Here is a 22,573-nt window from a genome sequence, read left to right as displayed (position 1 = left end):
TATGCTATTTCACAGGTAAAAGAAAAATTAAGAAAAGATGAAATGAATAGGGGACTCAGCACCTTCTCCGGTTCTAGTTCTTGCTAGTTTTCAAGTGTGACTGAAGACTTTCAAAATGATAAAAACTGTTTTTTTTTCTTGAGAATTTCATATGTGCATACAATAAAATATGATTACATCTGTCTTAGTTTGGGTTTTTATTGCTGTGAAGAGACACCATGACCATGGCAACTCTTCAAAATGAAAACATTTAATGGGGTGGCTCACTTACAGCATCAGAGGTTGGGTCCATTGTCATCATGACGGGGAGCATGGCGGTGTGCGGGCAGACATGGTGCTGGAACAGACAGTGCTGTATGTGCAGGCAACAGGAAGTCAACTGACAGTCACACTGAGGGAAGCTTGAGCAAAAGAGACCTCAAAGCCCACCCCCACAGTGACACACTTCCTCCAACAAGGCCACACCTCCTAATAGTGCCGCTTCCTTTGGGAGGCCATTTTCTTTTAAACCACCACAACCTCCAACCCCATTTCCCTCCTCCAACTCTCACCTTATTCTTCCTGATATATTTCCTCCAAACAACTGACAACTTCTTGAACCAATTCTTTTTCCTCCTCCTCCCACACTAAGTCCAATTAGTGCTGTCCATATGTGCATGGGTGTTGGGCCATCTTTTGAAACATGGGAAGCCGACCAATGGGAACACCTTAAAAATAAGAATGATTATCCTTCCCCCACTAACCATCAACTGCCAATAGCTCCTCAGTATGGGATGGGACCTGGAGAGCACCTCCCTCATCTATGTTGGAATTTTGAATGTTGGCAGGTCTTGTGCAGGTGACCATAGCTGCTGTGAATTCATGGGGGTGGGGGCAGCCTTGTCATGTCTCTGAGATAGTATTCCACATCACTTCTTTCCATCCCTTGGCTCTTCCATGCTTTCTACTTCCTCTTTGACAATGTTCCCTGAGCCTTGGTGGGAGGAGGGGAGGGCTGATAAAGATGTCCCATTCAGGGCTGAGCACTCACTTTGACCCAGGATGCGTCTCTGCATTGACAGCTGTGCAGTGCAAAGCTTCTCCCTTAACCTGTTTTGTTCTGGGCTTTAAGTCCCAGGCCTTGTGTCTGTGTCTGCATCTGCCACCACTGAGCCACAAGCACAGCCAGTGGTCTCATTTTGAGCTTGTTCCTTTGTCTCCTCCCACAGCTAAGAGCTGGGCTCTTGTCTCCCAGCTGAGCCAAGGTCTTGGTATTTCTTCAGTAATTTTCCTCCTCTGCGATCATCATCTTCTCCTCAGGGGAATCCAAATTGCACCAGGTAGACTGTTTGATATTGTCCTTAGGAGTTGGAGGCCCCATTCATTTTATCCATTTTTCCTTCTCTTTTACAGATTGGATAGATTTCTATCGATCTGTTTCCCAATCTACTGGATTTTTCTTTTGTTGCCTTCAATTTACTCAGAAGTCCATGCAGCAAGCTTTTATTTCCAGTTTAAAATGCTCTCTCCTTTCTCTGCTGAAAGTCTGTCTTTTCATGTAATAAGGTTTTAGTTTACCTTGATGATTTGAATATATTTCCCTGAATTTGTCAGTCTGATAAATTACAGATATAAGACTCTCATATGTTGGTTTCTAGTTCTTGCTTTTACCGTTAACTGTATATATTACATTATAATTGTTGGTGTGCCTAATCATTTTTGACCTCACTGACCACAATACTGATATCGTGGGTGAATCAGTGTAGGGACTATATTTTGTGATATTTCTTGATTTACTTGGTTGTTGTTTTGAGACAGGATCTTATGTAGCCCAGGCTGGCCTCGAATTTGCTATGTAACTGAGGATGGCCTTAAATTTCTAATCATCCTGTCTTCACCCCCTGAGTGCCATGATTAGAGGTGGGCCGCCATGCAGACTTTTATGCAGTACTGGGGACTGAACCCATGCCAGGCAAGCACTCTGACAGAAGAACTACATCCTCTGCCCCTCCATCCTTTTAAAATTACTTCTGTTTTAGCGGTAGTTGATTACTTATAGATCAAAATGAACTTGGGCGGGGGGGGGGCTGCTTTTGTGCATTCTTAGGGAGTATCTGTGGAAATCTTAAATTTTCAAAGTCTTTTTAAGTTGTGGAATTTAATTTGTAAGCTTTTACTCAGTTTGTGAGGGCTTGGTTGTAAATTTTAGAAGGGTAGACTAGTGTAAGCTTTACTTGGGGTGGGGGTCTTACTCCTGAATATGCCACCCCCAGTGTTTCATGCTTGGACTGTGAACAAAGTGTTGTCAAGGTCTCGCTCTAACTTACAGACACTGCTTGCCTCTAGTATGTCAGTTCTGATCCAAACTTCAGAACGGCCCCATTACCACAAGCCTCTGCAGACACCTCTTACTCACGTACAGTTCAGCCCTTGGTTGAACTCTGGCAGAGCGCCACCACATGGGCTTCTGAGGACTGCATTGCTTATATCCTTCAGCTTTTGTGCCTAGCAGGTTCCCCTTAGGTCAGATGCCCCAAACTATGACCTCTGCCTGTGCAGCTCACCAGTACCACAAGGTTTTGCTTGGATGCCTTTACTACATCACCACTGGAAATTGTCCTTTGACCCCAAGCTTGGACTTCAGCTAGTCAACGTCCCATCTCTCAAGAAACCAGAGTTGTCCCTGCTCTGCCAGGATGAGGACATGAATTTGAACCCCCAGCACTCCCCTATAAAATCCAGACCTGGCTTGTGCCCCTGTAGCCCTGTCAGTGAAAGGTGGGAAAAAGTGGGTCCCATAAGTTCACTGGTCAGCCAGCCAAGCTGAAATGGTGAGCTTTGACTTCAGGCAACAGGGGGACAGGAATAGAGGAAGATATTTGATGTCCTGCTCTGGCCTCTGAATATGCACACATGGACATGCATGTGCATACACAGTACATAGTTCACTATGATACACACACACATGAGATTGTGGGAGAGCAAGGTTGTAATTTTGAGTTTTTGAAAATAGTCACCTGACACGACTTGATAGTTTTAAGTTGTTTGGGCATTCCAGTCTACCATTTAATTTTTTTTCTTTTGGTGATTGGAATCAAGCCCAGGGCTTTTGTGAATGCTAAGCTAGCACACTTCCACTGAACTATACCTCCAACCCATACCGTGGCTATGTGAGCAAGGGAGAATGTTGATGAGCATGAGAAGTGTTTCCAGTCTTCAGGAGGATGAGGTTTGCAGACAAAATAAAAGCACAATGGAAAACACTTCTGTGAGTTATTTATAAATTGAATATTAAGGGTGAAGAAGGTTAAAAATGGGGCCAGGAAGGCCCTAAAAAGAGCCATTTATTTGGAGACACATATCAAAATGTTGATACATGAAATGGTAATTTGAGGATTTTACTGGAAATAATTCAGTGTATGGATGAAGATGGGGAGAGGGTGGGTTTTTGCTGTGACCACACTGGTCACGAGATGAGCATTGTCAAAGCTCCATTATGACTTGTGGACATGTGGGATAGTATTTTTCTACTTTTGCAAATGTTTGACATTTTCAACTTTAGAAAAATTAGAGGAAGAAAACATGTTAGAGTTGTGAACGTGAGGGATAGGTGCTGTGGGATGGTCTGTATGTCAAATTTGTTGCTGGCTAGTCAATAAATAAAACACTGATTGGCCATTGGCTAGGCAGGAAGTGTAGGCGGGACAAGGAGGAGAATAAAGCTGGGAAGTGGAAGGCTGAGTCAGAGAGACACTGCCGGCCACCACGATGAGAAACAGCATGTGAAGATGCCGGTAAGCCACGAGCCATGTGGCAAGGTATAGATGAATGGAAATGGATTAATTTAAGCTGTAAGAACAGTTAGCAAGAAGCCTGCCACGGCCATACAGTTTGTAACCAATATAAGTCTCTGTGTTTACTTGGTTGGGTCTGAGCGGCTGTGGGACTGGCAGGTGAGAGAGATTTGTCCTGACTGTGGGCCAGGCAGGAAAACTCTAGCTACATACAGATAGGAGATTGGGGAGGTTGGGGTGAGTATTCGGGTTTGAGGTAGGAGGAAAAGGACATCCTATTCTAGCCTCTGAATGTACATGCATGGGCATGCACACACACACACACACACACACACACACACACACACACACTCACACACACTCACACTCAGTTGTGGTTTGTTATTTAAAGCAGAATATTCACGGGGAAAAGGGGGTGTGTTTGACTGGTTCATTCTTTGCTTCCGCGGTGCCCTTAGGTCCACATGTGTTTATGATCTGCCTGAAGATGCAGCTATCTGTACACCAGAGCTGAGGCTGCGGCATCCATGCTGCTGGTTTGACCAACCCCGATTCAGGACAGGCTCATTGTATCAGCTGGGAAAGCTCTGAGTGGTCACAGTCTAGACTACAATAGAGAGATTTGGTCAGGCAGCATACACATTTACCTGAGTGGTTCCTGGAGTGATTTTTTTTTGAGGTGTTTTGCTGTGTCCTCCTTTCTAGATAGTGTTCCCAACCAGCTGTATTCTGAGATCTCCCTCTGGGTCCTGCTGTCACTCACTGGCTTCCCTACAACTAACTATGGAGTCTGTAGTTGAGCCCAAGAGAAGCTTGTTTCCAAAGCCTCAGACATTTTATTTTCATTAGTATTTTTAATTTTTAATAATTTCTTTTGTGTGAATGGGGTGGGGTGGGGCAGTGTGTGTTGAAGTTAGAAGACAACTTTGGGAGTCAGTTCTCTTCTCTCACTATGTGGATCCTGGGGATCGAACTTAGTACCTCAGGCTTGATGGCAGGGGCCTTCACCTGTTGAACCATCTTGCTGGCCCCCCTCAGAAAATGTAAAGCTAGAGACTTTTCTCTTTTTTTTTTTTGATGGCCAGGAAAATATCCATTTATTTATTTATTTATTTATTTATTTATTTATTTATTTATTTATTTATTTATTTATTTATTTTTGGTTTTTCGAGACAGGGTTTCTCTGTGTAGCTTTGCGCCTTTCCTGGAACTCACTTGGTAGTCCAGGCTGGCCTCGAACTCACAGAGATCCGCCTGGCTCTGCCTCCCGAGTGCTGGGATTAAAGGCGTGCGCCACCACCGCCCGGCCCATTTATTTATTTTTATTTTTTAATTATCCATTACAATTTAAATGAGTTACATAAACATAATACCTCCAACAAGAGTAGAAATACATATACAGTATAACAAAATTAAGTTTAAACTTGTATCAATAAACTAAAATCCATAACAATGTAAAACATTTCTAAGCAAGTTGTTACTCTTTAAAAGTAGTTTCATTAATCTACCTTTTCATCCTATCATATCTAAACTATCCCCCTTTCTTCTTTAGAAAGAGATTGCATTTATAATCAACCTGTTTTAAATAAAAATATTGGTTTTTCTCTGTCCCACACCAGAGGGCTCTTTTGATATGGGACACAAGAATCTTTTAACCTTTTATTTTAGGAATGTGCTTGGGTTTAGAAAAGGAGTGAACCAATTCCATCTCCAAAGCCAGCTTGGTATATTTGGGAATTCGGGCGTAGCTTCTCTTACTACTTCCTGCTGGAGGGAGGGCGCTGTATCTTACGGGGACACAAAGAAAATATTAGGCTTATGGGGTAGTCCGTGAAGCTGTATTAATCTGAGCCAGTTGCCTTGAAACCATTTTGGATGTTGAATCATCTGGGCCATGGTGTCATCGGCTAGAGACTTTTCTATAAGGGAATTGGGAGACAAAGAATGAAGACATCGCCATTTTCTTCTCCTGCCATTTATTTTCTTTTCCTGTTTATTCAACAAGTTTTGCTTAGGTACCCCCATGTATCAAGTTTTGTTTAGGTACCCCCATGTATCAAGTTTTGTTTAGGGGCTGACTGGAAGATCAAAGGTGGTCAAAGAACAGATCCTCTCTCAAGGATGTGGGAAGAGAAAGGTCGGTATGGGGGCTTTGAGGAGAGTTAAAGGTGCAGGGGTAGATGTTTGTATAGGAACTGGGGACACAAGGAAGGAGTGGGTGACTGTCACTACAGTCTTTTTCCTTGGGGTTCAGTTTCTCCACTGCTTTTGCTACTTAAGCATTAGAGTCCCTTGAATACCAGTTTTCTCATGTCTAAATAAGTCTACTTACAGCTTTCATGAGTATCAATGTTTTAAATGTCCGAAAGGAAATTTGCAGACCGTAGGGGATGCTGCTGAGGCTGTGGATGGTGATGAAGATGGGTCGTGGAATAATGATGCTCTTGCCCTCTTTCCAGGCATGCCCATGATGAATCACTGTGATCACTGATTTTACCAGGTGACATTCAAGGGACCATTGTCATGCACACTGAGCCACAGTAAGATAATCTGGGGGTTGCAGGCATTTCCAGGAAAGATCCATAAGCAAGAGGAAATTTCTTTTTCTACATGGGTAATAAATCTTCTGCCTATTGACTTTTAAAAGCGTAGAGCAAAATGTCTTTTTTGTCTGTTTAATACCAAGCACCACCTTAACATTTGTTTTGCTGCACAGTTTACTGAGGACTTCCACAGTCATAAATCATCAATGCCTCATCAGAACCCTTTCACTTGGCAGAATAGATTTAATTTTGACCCTCACTCACAGCCATGGAAAATATAAGCTGGAGAAGTTAAATAATTTGCCCAAGATATATAGCTAGCAAGGACAGAACGAAAGCCTGAATTCTGGTCTTTTCTTTTCTCATTTTTGAAATCATCATTTCCTCATGGTAAGTATCTGTAACGGACAGAGCTCCTCTTTGATGACTAGAAAAGGCTTCAAACTGTTTTTTGAATGTTAAAAAAATCATCCCTATTTTGACATATCTCGGATGTCTGAAATGCCCTAGTCTCAAGCGCAGTCACAATAAATCAAGCAAACAAATAACCCATCCCCATTGTGCTGTGGATTATTTCCCCATGAGGCAGATGTTTACTTTTTATAAATGAAAGCTCATTGTTGTCAGGAACATTTAAGAGGCTTAACCTGTCTCCTCTGGCATATGGCGCTGGCTTTTCATGATAAAAGTCATTGTGTGCCGTGGTAGACTAAATTGCAAGGCTGGTTCTGAAACTTCATCAGTTAATGCTTGTGAACAACACTGTTTTCCTATGCAGAGGCTCGTCTGGGCCTCTTCCACTGAGAAAGGGGAGCAGGGGAGGCTGTTTCCTTTGGTAGAAAATACTCATATTTTAATGGTATGATGTCATGAATTATTAAAGTAGCTCAACTTTAAAGCTCAGCTGAAAGAACACAAAGTGAAGAATGACCTTGAGACTCTTGAAAAATGGGAATGTTGACTGCGTGCCTGCAGACTCCAAGATGGATTTCTACTTTAGTTTATATTTATGCAACTGTGAAACTCAGTCCCTTGTTCCCAAAGAAATCCTTTGTGCAGCCGTGTGGAGAAAGTTATTACATTTTAGTGCAGAAGAGCTGTAAAGTTTCTTTCCTCGGGTCTCATGAAAGCTAGAGTGTGCTGGCGAACTTTGTGCTGGGGGAATGACCCTGAGGAATGAGATGTAGAGTCCCTCAGAAGACAAAAGGAAACAGGCAGGCATTGTTCTTTTTTAAAAAAGAATGTACCATTAGGTTCTTAGAAAGGATTTGTGTGTAACCCAGTGTCGCTTCCCCTATAGTGTTCACTTCCTTCTGATTCAAGGTGAATAGAGGGAAATAAACCCAGAAGCATGAAGATCTGCCAGCCGCTCTGTTGCCTGAGCACATGACAATGCCTGTAGCAATCCCACCATAACGAGTGCAGGTGCCCAGGGAGGCTGCCAGAGTGCTTATGATGCGGCAGGGAATACTTCAAAGATTTGAGTTAGGCTCCAGGCTCATTCTCTGGCCAATAGTTTGCTGGGAGAAAAATCACAGAAACTACAAGTGGAATGAAGTGTCCTTGATACTTCCAAAGTGAGACAATGCTGTGTCTAAACCTACAAAGAGGTATGGCTCATCGCTTCTTATGTTCTTTGTAACATGATTGAGTTGAGTTTGTGTAGACTTTGGGATGGCACTCGGTGGTAGATTGCTTTTCTCAGCATTGCAAGGCTTTGGGTTTGATCTCCAGTATAATAATAATAATAATAATAATAATAATAATAATAATAATAATAGTAATAATAATGATAAACTCATAGGAAGGAAAAGAGTATGAGTGGGGGAGATGGAAGAACCAGGATTTATAAGTCTATTAAATGCTAGTGCTGTCTCAAAAACAATGCCTAAGGATAAGCTATAACCCTATTTTAGAGAAGGCAAAGTTCAGTCTGTAAAATTTTTTATATCATACAGTAAATAGCAGAGCAGAACTTAATGTGAGCTTAATTTGACACCAGAGATTCCTATGAATTCACCATTATTTTTGTTTGCTTGTTTATGATTTTTTGAGACAGGATCATCCTATGTAGCCCAGGCTGGCACCAAACTTGGATTCTTCCATCTCCACTTCCCAAGTGCTGGGATCATAGGTGCATGCCACCATGCTCAGCTGACTTCACCAATTTTACTCTTTGGCTCTGAATGATGGTTTGCTGGACTTTTTATTTTCTCGTTTGTTTGAATTCTTTGGTCCTTACATGTAGGATGTCTTCTTCTTGTCCTTGCAGACACACTCTCCATCCTTCTCTATTCTCTGTGCCCTGGCAGATGACAGGCTCCTACTTCATAGGGGCCCCTGTCCTGTGGTTTATAGTTGGGTTGGGTCAATGAGAGACACAAACAAGGCTTTGGTGATAAGCAGATGGTTGGAAATGAGTTACGTATCAGTTTGACCTCGTTTCTCCTCTGCTGATTTTGTTATTGAGACTGGGTTATCCTGTAGCCCAGGCTGACCCATTTCTGACCTTCCAGCCCTTGCTCCTACCCCTTGCTTCTTCAGGCTTAGGTAGGTCTCTGTTGTTGCTAGCCCATAAGAACTACATTATTCCGTAACACTGACACCCACCTTTGTGGAGCAGGCCTACTGTAAGCCAGCCGGATTACCCAAGTTGATTATGCCATTTGTTACTTTTTGAGACCATAACAGATAGAAGTATATGCCACTTGAGTGATGACATAATGTCTGAGTTTTGCACTCATCCATGACTATTTTTACTGTGAAAAATCATGATTTTTATGTCTTGTTTGCCTCTTAAGTATTTCCTCTTTATAACTTCCACCTGGGCTATTTTTTCACTGTTCACTTCCTTTTGTCGTACTACATGACCTCCAGATTTTCTTTACTCCTCCACCTCAATTTGAGGCTGATGGACCAGAGGAAGCCCATTTCTATCACTGTTTTAAGACTGAGTTTCTGTGGTCTCTGGGCAGGAGTTGGTCTGTATTAGCATTTCTTTGCAAAATCGTCTTTGGAATTGTCTTGAGAAAACAATGCACATTTTTAGACCTTCCAGGGGGAAAAGAAATCATTATTTCTCCAAAAAAAGAAGCGAGATAATGAAAATATGTTCAGTAAATAACATTTAGGATAATAGAGGATTCTAAAATAGGCAGAAGATTTAAATTCAAGGTCAGTTTCTTCTTTTGTTGGATTGCAGCAAGAATTTAATGGTAATAAAATCTTTTTCCTGTATAATACATTTTATATTAAAACTCGGGGCATTTAAATGAGGGATTTTATGTCTGCACGGTCTTATTGAGCATGAAGGATTAAAAAAAAATGCCTTTTCTTTTCTTAATACCTTTTTTTTTTGAGGGTTGAAAAGCCACTCCATGCCTCCTGGGCCCACAGAAGTGAAGATTGACAGGTTGGAGGTAAGTGAGAAACACCCACAAAATGCCTTCCCTACACCGTTTAACCTTGGACCCTGTTACTCTGGGCATTTCTGTCTCCTGAAGAGACACTAAATCTTTGCTGGTGGTGTGACAGCTTTATGAGGTAGACTCATGTCTATTTTCCGAGGAGTATGGGAGCATTTTAATGTGTTTTCCCTTCTCCTACTGGCAACTTAGGTATAGCCTGTGTCTGTCAGTGGGGTAAGGCTGGTGGTCCAGCAGTATCTGGTTGCAATGTTCAATAACACAGATGAGCAGTCTTATGGTTCCAGGGAGAAAAAGTAGTGGTGTTTTCTTATAGATTGTATTAAAATATTGGCTTGAAGGCATATTAGCTGATTCTTGCTGGGATATTTGGTGTGTGTGAGTGTAGTGTGTATGTGAGTACACGTATGTATGTATGTGTGTGCATATGTGTGCACATGTATGTGGCAGCCAGTCAGATTCTCTCGCTAAACCCAATATTCACTGGGTTGATTGGCTGGCCAGCCAGCTCTGGAGATCCGTTTGTCTCCACACTCCCAGCACTGGGGTTACCCGGCCTTTTAATGTGAGTGGTGGGGATCCTAACTCAGGTTCTCATGCTTAAGTAGCAGGTACTTTACTGTTTGAACCATTTTCTTAGGCCCCGTTCTTTAATATTGAGGCGTCTATGATCTGCTCCCTATGCTAAGATATCAAGATAAACTATTAAGACCTGGGTAAGTGTGCTGTGAAAGTCTGCTAGACTCGTTTTAAGGCTGTTTTTCACTTTGGGTACATTGGTCGTGAGCTGCAAAGGTTCAAGGGTAGGTTACTGTCAGGTGTACCAGGTAGGAAAAACTCAGCCACACAGCAACTACATTATTTTTTCTTGGTCATTGGTGATTTTTGTGGATTAAACTATTGAATTTAGACTATTCATTATCTAAATGAATTTAATCTAGAAGAAGGCAGAACAGTAGGCTTACAGCTTAGGAGTGTTTAAAATATGCATCCACAGAGGAAATTCTCTGCCTATGGAAGTGGATTATTGTTGGTGGAGATTTGACCTGTAGCAATGTGCCTTGCAATCTATAAATAGCTGCTCTTTGCGTTGGAATACATTACCTGAAGAAGGCAGGCCCCACGCTTTACATTTTAGATTGCAGAACTGCATTTCTTATTGGGTGGTTAATAACACCCTTTAAAATCTAAACATCCCTAGTATATTAACCCGACCTGACTGTTCTTGGCCACAACTTTATGTTTTAAAAATAGCCCTGAAGCAGGCACATTGGAGACAAAATTTATTTAAGCAACTGTTTTTTTTTCCCTGCAACCTCATGAAGACCTGAATCCTTCTTTCTGTGTTTCTTTGTGCCCATGGCAGCACACAGTATGGATACCACTGTAGGAAGGGTAAGGGGTATGGATGTAGGGGAGTTGATGGTACACTCTTCTGAGCCCTGAGCCAAAGTTTTCTTCGGTTTTGTTTCCTAACAGGCTCAACCATTTCTGGAGGTTTCAGCAGCTTTGCTTTGATTTTTATTTTTGATAATGTCAGCTAGGTGTTTACCCACGGCTTCTGGAAATTAGACAGAAGGGGTTTCCAGGGAAAGGTGGGCAAACACTGCTCATTTATTTAGTGCCGAAGGCCCTGGCAGGCAAAAAAAGGCCACTGGTCATCCGTTTGCTCTTGTGTATGCCTTTGGACTTTGGGAAAAGCCGTGACAAAGAAGAGACAAAAGACATGAGAGAAGAGATTGAAGGCAGGAAACAAAGCTTGCTAATGTTGGGAGATGGTCGCTTTACATCTATTTTTTTTACATAGGACCCAATGAATGCTATGTCCTTCTTGGGCAGATGTGGGACACACAAACACCTGCACAAACACCCATCCCTAAGGAAAAAGGGGGTGTCCCAGCAAGAGCCAGTGCACTTTAGAATTCTGGGTTTGTTTTTTGGGTTCTGAATTAATTAGATACCATGTTGAATTCCAAATGTGATAATTAGGCAAATTAATGCTGCAGTGAAGTTATTAATGAGGCAAAATATGCTAATATGCTTTTGATAAAGAGCTCTTCTTCTGCCTTACCAAGAAATTGGCAAACATCTTTTATTTGAGGCCAGACAGCTCATCTCAAGTGATTTACTAAAAAGCTTCTCGGCCGTATGTTGTGAACAAATGTTGTAAATAGGGGTTAATGTCTAAATTTTTGATGTGGATAAGCCTCATTTCTATGTAGCAAGCCCTGAATGCTCTTTGCCTGGTGTCCAAGCAGCAGCAGTGCCCAGAAAGGCCGAGACCTTTTCTGGGTCCCTTAACGCTGGCATGAAGGTGGCAAATTCTTTTGCTCACTGGGTTCATTCCTGCTGACAACGCCACCCATCAACACTCAGCACAAGGTGAATGGTGGCTGCCACCCCTCCCCCAAACGTGCTCCTTTCTCTTCAGCAGACTTGGTGTCTCCTTCGGTTTTCAGATGTTCAAAAGTCCTTAGCCCAGAATCATTAGGGAACCCATTTAGTGGTTTGAAAGTGACATGGCAGAATTTTTCTTTCCGATCTGAAGTCTACTCTGGAGATCACATTGTGCATGAAGAACTCTCCTGGGACCAAACTCAGACACCTCCTACCAGAGAGAGTTGGTTATTAAAAACAAGATGAAGGGAAGTATGAAAAGCACCTTTCCCACATGCACATGGTTATTTTAATTCTTTTAATCGCATGCCCTGTGAGGGTATGGTCTGCAGAATTTCCATTCACTTGAATGTGACATTTGCGGGCAGGTTTTACCATGCTTCCCTCATCCTCCAGGATGAGTTTGACTTTTGTAAGGCTGGAGAGAGAAGTCCCTGACACTGTTTGAGTATTGTCACCCTTGGTTTGTCCTTGGCTGGTGCGCTTCTGGGTTGTGCCTGATAGCAGGAAAGAGGCTATTTATTAAGTGTAACACAGTACATGGAAAATGATCATCCAAAGAAGACCTTACAAGAGGTGGTAGCAAATAAGGAGTTGACTTTCTCCTCAGACACAGTAGGTGGTTTGCAGCTGAAACGTATCTCAGGTGTGTACTTTCTATGTTTCCATGGCATTATCTTAATAGTCTCTGTGGCACACAAGGACTGCAGCACTACAGGTCTTGACATCTGTGTTTGAAGCAGGAAGAGGAAAAGGACTGGGGGGTGGGTATAATTCAGTGGGTAGGATGCTTACCTCAGATGCACAAAGTCCCCAGCACAACACAAACTGGGCATGGTGAGATATAACTACTCAGTGTCATAGTTTTTATCAGCTTGATTCAAGCCTAGACATACCAGGAAGAAAGACTCTCAGTTGAGGAGGAACCTTCATCAGATTGGCCTGTGGGCATGTCTGTGAGGCTTTTTCTTGATCTCTGATTGATGGGGTGGGGGAGCCCACTGTGGGTTGTACATCCCTAAGTGGGCAGGCCTGGGATGTTTGAGAAAGGTGGCTAACTGTGAGCCTAGGGGTGAGCTAGATAGGAACCCATTTGCAGTGTTCCTCTACAGTCTCTGTTTCAGTTTCTGCCTACAGGTTCCTGCCTTGACTTTCCATGATGATGGACTGTAACCTGTATGTCAAATAAACCATTTCCTCTGCCACCTAATTTTTGGTTGTAGTGTTTAATCACAGCACCAGAATGCAAAAAAGACACCCAAAACTTGCCAGGTGGAAGCAGGATTAGAAGTTCAAGTTCATTCTCAGCTACGTAGTGAATTTGAGGCCAGCCTAGGATATATAAGACCCTGCTTTTAAAAAGAAGAAAACAAGCAGGGATTAGGAGAGGACTGGCTTTTTCTGAATACTTTGCTAGAGTCTCTATCTAATAATTTCCATTTATATTTTATTTATTGGTCAGAATTGTGTCCTATAGCAACTTCTAGCCGAAAGGTAGATAAATGGAGATAGACTGGCTAGCCAATAGCTTTTTCAGTCTTTCTATGGGGGCTTGGACTATGTGGTTGTATTTTTAACTGGCTATCACTCCACAGTGCATCTCAAAACCTGGATGACTGGACATGAGATGGGCGTTGAAGTAAAACCCCTACATTCCTCAGTGTAGATGGCAGGCAGTGTGAATAAACCTAGTGACTATGGGCTGAGCTGTAGGACTCAGTGTATGACTTTCACCTCTGACCCTTGGTTTCTCCTAATTGTGACTTGGAGAGCTTTCCTGGGGTTATTCTAGGAAACCATTAGGATCGCAAATACAAAGTGTCTAGCATATCCAACTTGTTAATAGGTGACAGTCGCTAAGGTGGTAAACAGAATTCAGATCATGTTCACAAAGAATTAATGTGCAATAGGAAAACGTTTACACACATTTCCCTGTACCTTTAATTCATGGACTTCTGGTAGGCACAGGTGCCCTTCTGTTAGATGGATTGACAGTGGCGGCGGGGGGTGGGGGGGACGACATATGTTTGAACCAGCGAAGTCTGTGAGCAGAAGGTGGAGACATTGGGGAATGGGGAAAGGGGCCACACAGGGATGAGTGGGCTAAGGAGAGATGTTCATGGGCCTTTGGCATGAAGCTGTGCACAAGGTGTGTAAACCCATCCTCTGACTCACTTGGAAAGCCTTCTGGGAAAATGTCTGATAGATGCACTGGAGTGAGAGGGCCTTTTGGTGACTATGAAGTTGCAATTGTGTTGACTGGAGGTGGTGTGAAGTTACAGCTGGCACACAGTTTCCAGAATAGTCATTTCACACAAGCCTCAGCACCCTGTAAACTAGATTTAAAGGTGGCACTAACCCAGCCACACAAAATACACATGGAGAATAGTCGTGAGTTTAGCAGGAGGCTGTCAATGCCTGCTGTGGGGGAAGGTCTCTTCCATCCCTCTTGTGAGGTGTCCAAAGGGAGGTAGGCGTGGAAAACTTTTTCCTTATTAGTCCCTGGCTCCTCTGTGGTGAAGTCATAATGACATGCATATGATTCTAGCATTGAAGATAAAATAACTTATTTTTAATTTTTTTGAACAACATAGTTCTAAACAAAAGCCAATTACTATATTTGGTGCTAAATTGGGGAATAGAAGCCAGCAATCTGTTTCAAAGTTGGAGGAAAATCTGGCTGCTTTGAATTTATTAAGCGATGGCACAGTACTGTATTTTTATGAGCAAATTAAGATATTTTCAGGGTCAATTGTGAATATACTTGGTTTTCACGTCATGAGCCCAATATTAGAACTTAACCCTTGAGTAAAATCTGAGTTTACTGGGTATTAGTAAGTGATGCACATGTTCGTATGTGGCTGGCATGAATCAGAGACCACAAACCTGGGTCTTAAGGCAAGATGATGCCTATCCCTCCCATTGCTTCAGGATTTCTTATCTGAATCCACTGTACCAGGACGCAGGGACTTTGCTGGACCAATCTACAATTTTCTTTCTTGGCTGGTGGATGAGGATCCTGTCACAGCTGTGGGCTGACATCTATCTACACATCTGCTAATGTCCTCCTTCCTTGCTGTGACCACTTGTCCGAGCAGCAGTTCCTGGCTGCTTTCCTGCTCTGGCTCTCTGTTCTTTGCCTGGCACATGCCAAGGAATGTTATTCTCTGGTTCCTCCAGGGACACAGGAAACCCACAAAGCTTCCCATGGTCTTCTGTCTTCACACCTCATGTAGTGTGCCTTCTCTGCGGCTCCTGTCCCTGGCCCCCATGGGAACTGGGTCACTGCATTTTGGCCATTCCTCAACACAAAGTGGGCTCCTGCTGCTTTCTTGGGTACCTGGTATGATTTGGGCATGGCAGGGATAAGAACCCTCCTCCCTAAAGGTCTAGAAGCTTCTAAATCTCAGATTTCTCCTATGGCATCCTTTACCCAGGTGGGATACCTTTATTTGCCTCCCAGGAACAGGAGACATTCTCTGACTGATCACATTATATTCAAATCTTTTGTGTATGCTCCAAGTCCTAGGCTTTTGGAACTCAAAACCTCTTTCTTAAAACCATTTCCTTTTTCTTCCATGCCAGGCCTTCCCCGAGGAAATGAAACCAGAATTCTTATTTGGCAGCATGGCAGGAAGTGTGGCAATTACTGGACACACTGGTGAACATCAGGAAATGCTTCAAGAGACTACCGTGACTGACACTACTCAGCACAAAGAATGACCCATACTATGCCCAAGTCCCTGAGGGTCCCTGGTTCTTTCCTGCATGGCACTGCCACCAGCTTTGTGTTCCCAGGAAAGTGAGTACAACCTGGCTGTAAGAGAAGCCGGGGCAGGCATGGTACCGCCTGACAGTAAGAGGTGGGGTCTTCTTCCTTACAAAGTGGTAGAAACCTTCTCTCCCAAAGGCTCACAGCATCCCCATGTCTAAGTACCTCTAGGCAGCAAATCACACTATTTATTGCCTGATAAAGGTCTTTTCATGTTTTCAGAAACACAAGCACTAAAACGTTTGGTATTGTAGGAAGAAGTCATGCAGGTGATAACATTAGAAAACAAATAATCCTAGCTGTGAGAAATACCATTTTCCCTTGTATTACTTTTCTGTTGCTGTAAGAAAATACCCGAGGCTGGGTACTTTGTAAAATGTAGAGAAAGACCCTGTCTCGAAAAAAACCAAAAAAAAAAAAAAAAAAATGTAGAGAAAGAAAAGAGGTTTGTTTAGCTTACAGTTCTGGTAGTTAAATATTCAAGATCAGATGAGCTTATTGGATTGGTCTATGGTGAGTACCTAACACTGCCAAGAAGTAAGGGAAACAGAACCACTGTGGTGTGCAGAAGAAATCACTTGGAGAGATGGGAAGCCAGAAGAGTGTGCAGGGCCCATCTTGTTATGTTATTGATCATTTCTTGAGGAAAATAACCATCTAAGGACAATGCTTGGAATGACTTACCTACTTACATGACCCACCATTTATTTTTCCCTATCTTTCTTTCTTTCTTTCTTTCTTTCTTTCTTTCTTTCTTTCTTTCTTTCTTTCTTTCTTTCTTTCTCTCTCTCTCTCTCTCTCTCTCTCTCTCTCTCTCTCTCTCTCTCTCTTTCTTTCTTCCTCCCTCCCTCCTTCCCTCCCTCCCTCCACCTCTCTCTCTCCCCCCCTCTCTCTCTCTTAACATTTTATTGATTATTTGTGGATTTCTCATTGTACATCCCAATTCCATTCATCTCCCCATCCCTTCGTATCCACCCTCTGCCCTTGTAACCTCCCCCCACAAAATAAAATACAATTTAAAAGAAAGAAAAAAAACTAAAAAAAACCCCAAACCAGAACAAACAAACAAACAAAAAGAAAAAAATCTCAGTGTGGAAGCTATAGTGTGGTCCAGTGAATCACACAGTATACCTTTTAATCCATATATCTTTACTTGTAGGTATCCATTGCAATGAGTCATTGGCCTTCTAAAAGTCACTGGCTTCTGCTACCCTATACTGGGCCCTCACTGGGGCTCTTCTTGGATATCCTGTTGTTGTCCTGTGTCATGGGGATCCTGTAGCTTTGGGTCTGCGAGTCTAGCCCCTTCATATGCTCCAGCAGTTCATAGATGAGGTGAATGTTGAGATGGGCTAACTCATAGCCCTGGTTCTGGGCCTGGGACCCACCATTTCTTAATATTGCCATTCTTGGGGCTAAGCTTCTCAGTTTCTTGAGGGGATACACTCGAGCCATATCCAAACCACCACACCCTGCAAAGCCCACTGAACTCCCCAGAAGACCTTTAGAACTAAAAGATGATAGGAATGTGTCATGGAGAGACATATTCTATAAATTTGGACTTTAGATGAATTTCTAAATGGTCTTATTAAATAAAGAACATGGAGCCAGATATAGGGGTGAAAACCTGAGAGATCAGGGAAATAGGGAAAGCCACAGCTAACCTTACCTCACCAACTCTGTAGCTTCCCAATGCAAGCGACTTCCTGTCTACCCATGCACATACACCTTGCTGTTCGACCATCTGATTTGCTCTCTCTGTCCAGCTACATCACTTCCTCTTCCTGCCCAGCTCTGTCACTTCCTGTCTGTTTGTACATACCTCCAGACCTCCATGGTTGACTAGTGTTGGAATTTAAGGCATGTGCCACCACTCCTGGCTCTGTTCCCAGTGTGGCCTTGAACTCACATAGATCCAGACAGACCCCTGCCTCCCAAGTGATAGGATTAAAGGCATGTGCTAACATTGCATGACTTTTGTGTTTACTTATAATGGCTGGCTTTTTCCTCTGATCTCCAGGCAAACTCTGTTTATTAGAGCACAAATAAAATATCACCACATTGGATGACCCAAGATAGCATATTTCAGAACTGTAGTTTAGAGCAAACAATGAGAAAATGTGGTAACCACGGAGTCCCTTATATTTTTTGTGACAAAGAAAAAAAAAAACCAAAGCTTTAGGAACTTTAAATTTTTTTCCCATTGGAACTTCTGGTTTTATATTATAGAAAACATAAAAGCATAAAGCTTACTGTTTTATCTAAGTGTTATTAACTATATTCATAATATATACAACACTCACTATCTCTCTCCAGAACCTTGACATTATCCCATATTAAAAAGTTACCCATTAAGCAATGACGACCCATTCTTTCCACTCTTGGTTCCTGGTCTGATAGCCTCTGCCATAATTTCTGCCTCTGTGAGCTTGACTTCTCCAGGTACTGCATGTAAGTGGAATCATGCAATGTATGTGACCTTTGCTTTCGGTTTACTTTACTTAGCACATCGTTTTCAACACGCATTCATGGTTTTGTGCGTATCTGAATTTCCTTTCTTCTGTCCCATGTTTTTAAAGGAAGAGTATCTTCCATTGCATGCATGTGTTGTATTTCATTTGTCCATTCATCTGTTGATGGACATTTGGTTTGTTATGTTTTGTTTGTTTATAATGTTGCTAAGAATGTTTATGTCAAATGTCTGTCCATATCCCTACTTTCAATTCTTAAAGTTGTTTACACCAAAGTAGGACTGTGGAACCCCATGGCATTGTGGGTCTAAGTTTTTGAGGAGTCACCATCTGGTTTTGTACAGTGTTATTGCCACTTTGCTGTTCTACTGGAATTTCAGGGTTTTTTTTTTCCCATCCTCACCAATACTTGCCACTTTCTGTACGATAAAAATGTGTGTGGAATAGCATCTCATCGTGGTATTGCTTTGCCTTTCCCTGAGGACAAGTGGTGCTAAATAACTCTACAACAATCGTTCTCAGCCTGTGGCTCTCAATCCTTTGGGATTGAACGAGTCACCTAAGACCATCAGAAAACACAGATATTTACATTACGATTCGTAAAAGTAGCAAAATTACAGTTAGGAAGTAGCAACAAAAGTAATTTTATGGCTGGAGGTCACCACAACATGAAGAACTGTATTAAAGGGTCATAGCATTAGGAAGGTTGAGAACTCCAGCTCTACAAGCTTATTTGGAATTGGCTGTTCAAGCTCTTTGTCCATTTGAAAGTTGTTTTATACTTGCTGTTATTTGAAAGCCTCAGGCGTTTTTAGGTTCAGCTCACTCTGTTGCCCTTAATGTAATGTCACTCTACAGGATGTACTTGTCAGGAGGAGGAGGGCGAAGAGGGCAAGAGGACTCAGGCGGACAGAACACTGAGGTCCTTGCCACACAGGATCATGTCCAGTGTCCCCAGCATAGGAAGCTCGGCCTTGTGGTTCTGTCTGGTGTGCTTTTCCATCAATCAGGACACTCATCTGTCTGTCATTCCACAACTGTCCAAGGAACTTTCCCTCTTCCAAGCCTTTGCTGACTTTCCCTCTTCTGAGCTGCCTCCACCCCCAGGTATTCTTAGGATACATCATTTGTTCACCCATTCATTCATTCACTCATGAAATGTCCTAGTACACATACTATCACCAGGTACAAAGTATTGTGCCAGGTTCTGGGGAAATGTCGGTGAGTAAAGCAGTTTCTGCTTCCAACGAATTCCCCGATTACTGGAGGAAACGGCAAGTTATCTGGCAATTACCATTCATTGTGAGTAAGTGTTCAAGTGGAAGTAAAAGGAGCAAGGGAGATCATCTTCCCGAGCTGAGAGCCGGTGTTAGAAGTATTTATGGGCTCTTGTGAACAACCTCATCTTCTGCCCATTAAATGTAAGCTTGTGTTTCATTATTTTTATTTTTATTTTCATTTTTATGTTTCTTAACCAAAACCATTTACACTCAGTCTTTGGCATCTGTAAAGCATAGCCTCTCCTCGTGAAGAGCAGGCTTCTAGCACTGAGGTGTTTCCCTGCACACTGATATATTTGTGTATCATTTGAAAGTCGAAATTTGGGCTGGGTACATTCAAGTGGAGATTGGGGCGGGGGACATCTGGAAGCTTGCTGGACTAACCCCTCCCTGACTGGACTTACAGAAAATCCACCACCCTTGGGTAAAAACACGCAGTTTTCATTACAGTACCGTTCACAGTGTGTAGCCCAGAGCAGGGGCTCCTGGTAGTATTGGACTCTGTGAACCATTGTGGGAGGTGTTGTTTCGTTTACCAACAAGACAGAAGGAGTAGAGCAGTAGTAGAGGCGACCCACCATGTTGAGTCTGGTCCAGAAGAAACACATGGTAAGGCCTTTGTTTCTCTTGAGAAATGGCTTGTTTGCTTGTCTGGACTTTGGCAGAGGAAGGTACATGGATCCTCCTGAAAAAGTCGAGGGGGAGCTAATGTAAAAGCAGGAAGTGTATGTGTTGTGCATGTGTGTGTGGGAGGGCATCACAGAGAGGCCAGATCAATTGTTATACAGAGGCTTCATACTTGAATGCAGGCTTTAACTAGGTAGCAGGGAAGGGACACTTTGGGGATTACTGTGAAGGAAGAATCAACTGATATGGATTTTGAGGGGTAAGAAATGGGAAAAAATAAAAAGGACTTAAGATATTGGTTTTAGGATTAAAAGAGGGGATTTAATTTGGAAGATAAAGGATTTACTGTTAGAATAGTGACAATTAAGAACTGAATGCATGCAATTGGAATTGCAGCCTTCAGGTGGCCCTCAAATGTCCCAGGGTGGGGGAAGCTGTGTTTCATTGGAATCTTCTGCTTTGTCAGGACAGGAGGCACATTGCAGAAGCGGTGTGTAACTGATTTATATAGAGAAAAAAGCTCTCCTTTTAGCTAAAACTTGTTATTTAAAGGATTATTTATTCTCTGCTTTGGAATAGTTCCTTCCCAGGCTCTGACAGAGCTCTGCTGCCCAGCTGACATCGGTTCCAGCAGGCAGGATGAGAGACTCAACATCAGACTGCAGGAGGCCAGCAGCGCATCGAGCAGATGATAAATCATCCCAAATGCATATTGAGCAGGGATCACTGATATTTCTAAAACACAAACAAAACCGCTCTTAAGTCTGTCCTTCCCGTTACCTGCGCTAACCCTGGGCCAGGCATGGGTGTAGTGGCATTTGGGGGCTCTCAAGCTGCATGTGTATTTATAGATGGCCGGGCAGAGCAGTACGGAAACACACCGACGTCCTGGGAAAGGCACAGTTTTCACGGATGCTCAGTCCCTTGGGTGCTGCCCCGCAGGGAAGTCAACTCAGTTTTGTGGGTTGAGGGTGGAAGCACAGTCCTCACCAGTGTGCCTTGCTTTAGCATATGGTTTTCAGCACTGTTTTCTACCCTTCCCCGCTGCTTAGGGTTGTTCCAGATCCATTATTCAAGCAAAAGCCACTTGGCTGTGCCCTAGTGGGAGAATGGCTAGGAAAATCATGGATCTGCCTTTTAATGGCTGTGAGATTTTGGGCCAAGGACTAAAATCTCTGCTTTGGTTTCTTCTGTGTGAAGGGGGAGGAAATAATGTGCCCCTTTAGAGAATGATTGGGAAGAACAAGTGGGGTGAGTGTGCCTGAGTGTGCTGCCCTCGAGGGTTGGCACATAGGAGGTGGCTTCAAGAGAGATCTGTAACATTTCCTAACGGCAATGACAGCATGGACGGCACAATGCCACGTGGTCACGTGGGCAAAACGTAAAAATCTGCGAGCTGTCCCGTCACAGAAGTGGGCTCCAAAAGGCCTGCTCATGCACCAGGGTTGGATTCTGATCCTACCGCCAGGGGGCCCCTTAAGCAGATCATGCTACACAACTGTCTGGCTATGCGAGAGCTTTGTCCAGTCCCATGCAGGCCCCACAGCTCTTGATCTAAATTTCATGAGTTCCCACTAGTTTGGTTTGGTTGTCTCTGTAGGTTTCCCCATCCTGATCTTGATGCCCCTTGCTTGTAGGATCCCTCTTCTCTCTCTTCAGCTGAGGCAGGGGAAGGGGCTTGGACCTGTCTCTACTAAATGTATCTCCCCATGGGAGGCCTTACCTTCTTGTAGGAGGGAAGGGGGTGGTTTGGGAGGGGGAGGCTGGGGGGGGGACAGGAGGAATGAAGAGGGGGATCTTTGGTATGTAAAATGAATAATTTTTTTCTTAAATAAAATGTAAAAATGTCTTTTTTTTGGTAGTTCTTGGTATCTGAGTTATTCCTCCTCCTCCTCCACCTCCTCTTCTTTCTCTTCTTCTAGACTCCCTTCTGCCAAGTAGTGGACGTGTAATCTCACTCGGCAAAATCATACAAAACCAAAACCAGCAGGGGCAACAACTTGCCCCTCTGAGAGATGGGGCGGAAGGCACCAGAGATGAAAACTTACACCTGTCATCTGAGTATAGGCTGAGGAGAGAGTTCTGGGTCACCCTGGGTTGCAGAGTACGATGGCATCGAAAGGAATCCTAACCATTTCAGGGTCTTAGGCTATGAAGGAGAGCTGGTCCCTGGTAGCTGTGACCTCATGGCTCCTCTCCCCTCCGTTTTCCATCAGCACTCTGCAAAGACAGCAGCTGCTTTGTCTCCTTCCACCTGCCAGGCCTCTCCAAGGCTGCCTTTCCCT

At 43.2% G+C, this 22,573-nt stretch overlaps 1 long non-coding RNA gene across 1 annotated transcript; it reads left to right on the top strand.

Annotated features, from left to right (window-relative positions):
• The first annotated feature begins 9,666 nt into the window (after positions 1-9,666).
• LOC128107870 (uncharacterized) lies at positions 9,667-21,998 on the top strand. The gene is made up of 3 exons (XR_008217228.1): positions 9,667-9,735; positions 15,724-15,940; positions 20,868-21,998. It is a non-coding gene; the product is annotated as an uncharacterized LOC128107870 (long non-coding RNA).
• The last annotated feature ends 575 nt before the right edge of the window (positions 21,999-22,573 follow it).

This window comes from Peromyscus californicus, unplaced genomic scaffold (assembly GCF_007827085.1).
Source record: "Peromyscus californicus insignis strain IS unplaced genomic scaffold, ASM782708v3 Scaffold_12__1_contigs__length_115047231, whole genome shotgun sequence".
NCBI lineage: Eukaryota > Metazoa > Chordata > Mammalia > Rodentia > Cricetidae > Peromyscus > Peromyscus californicus.
This window is presented reverse-complemented; position numbering and strand designations above follow the sequence as displayed.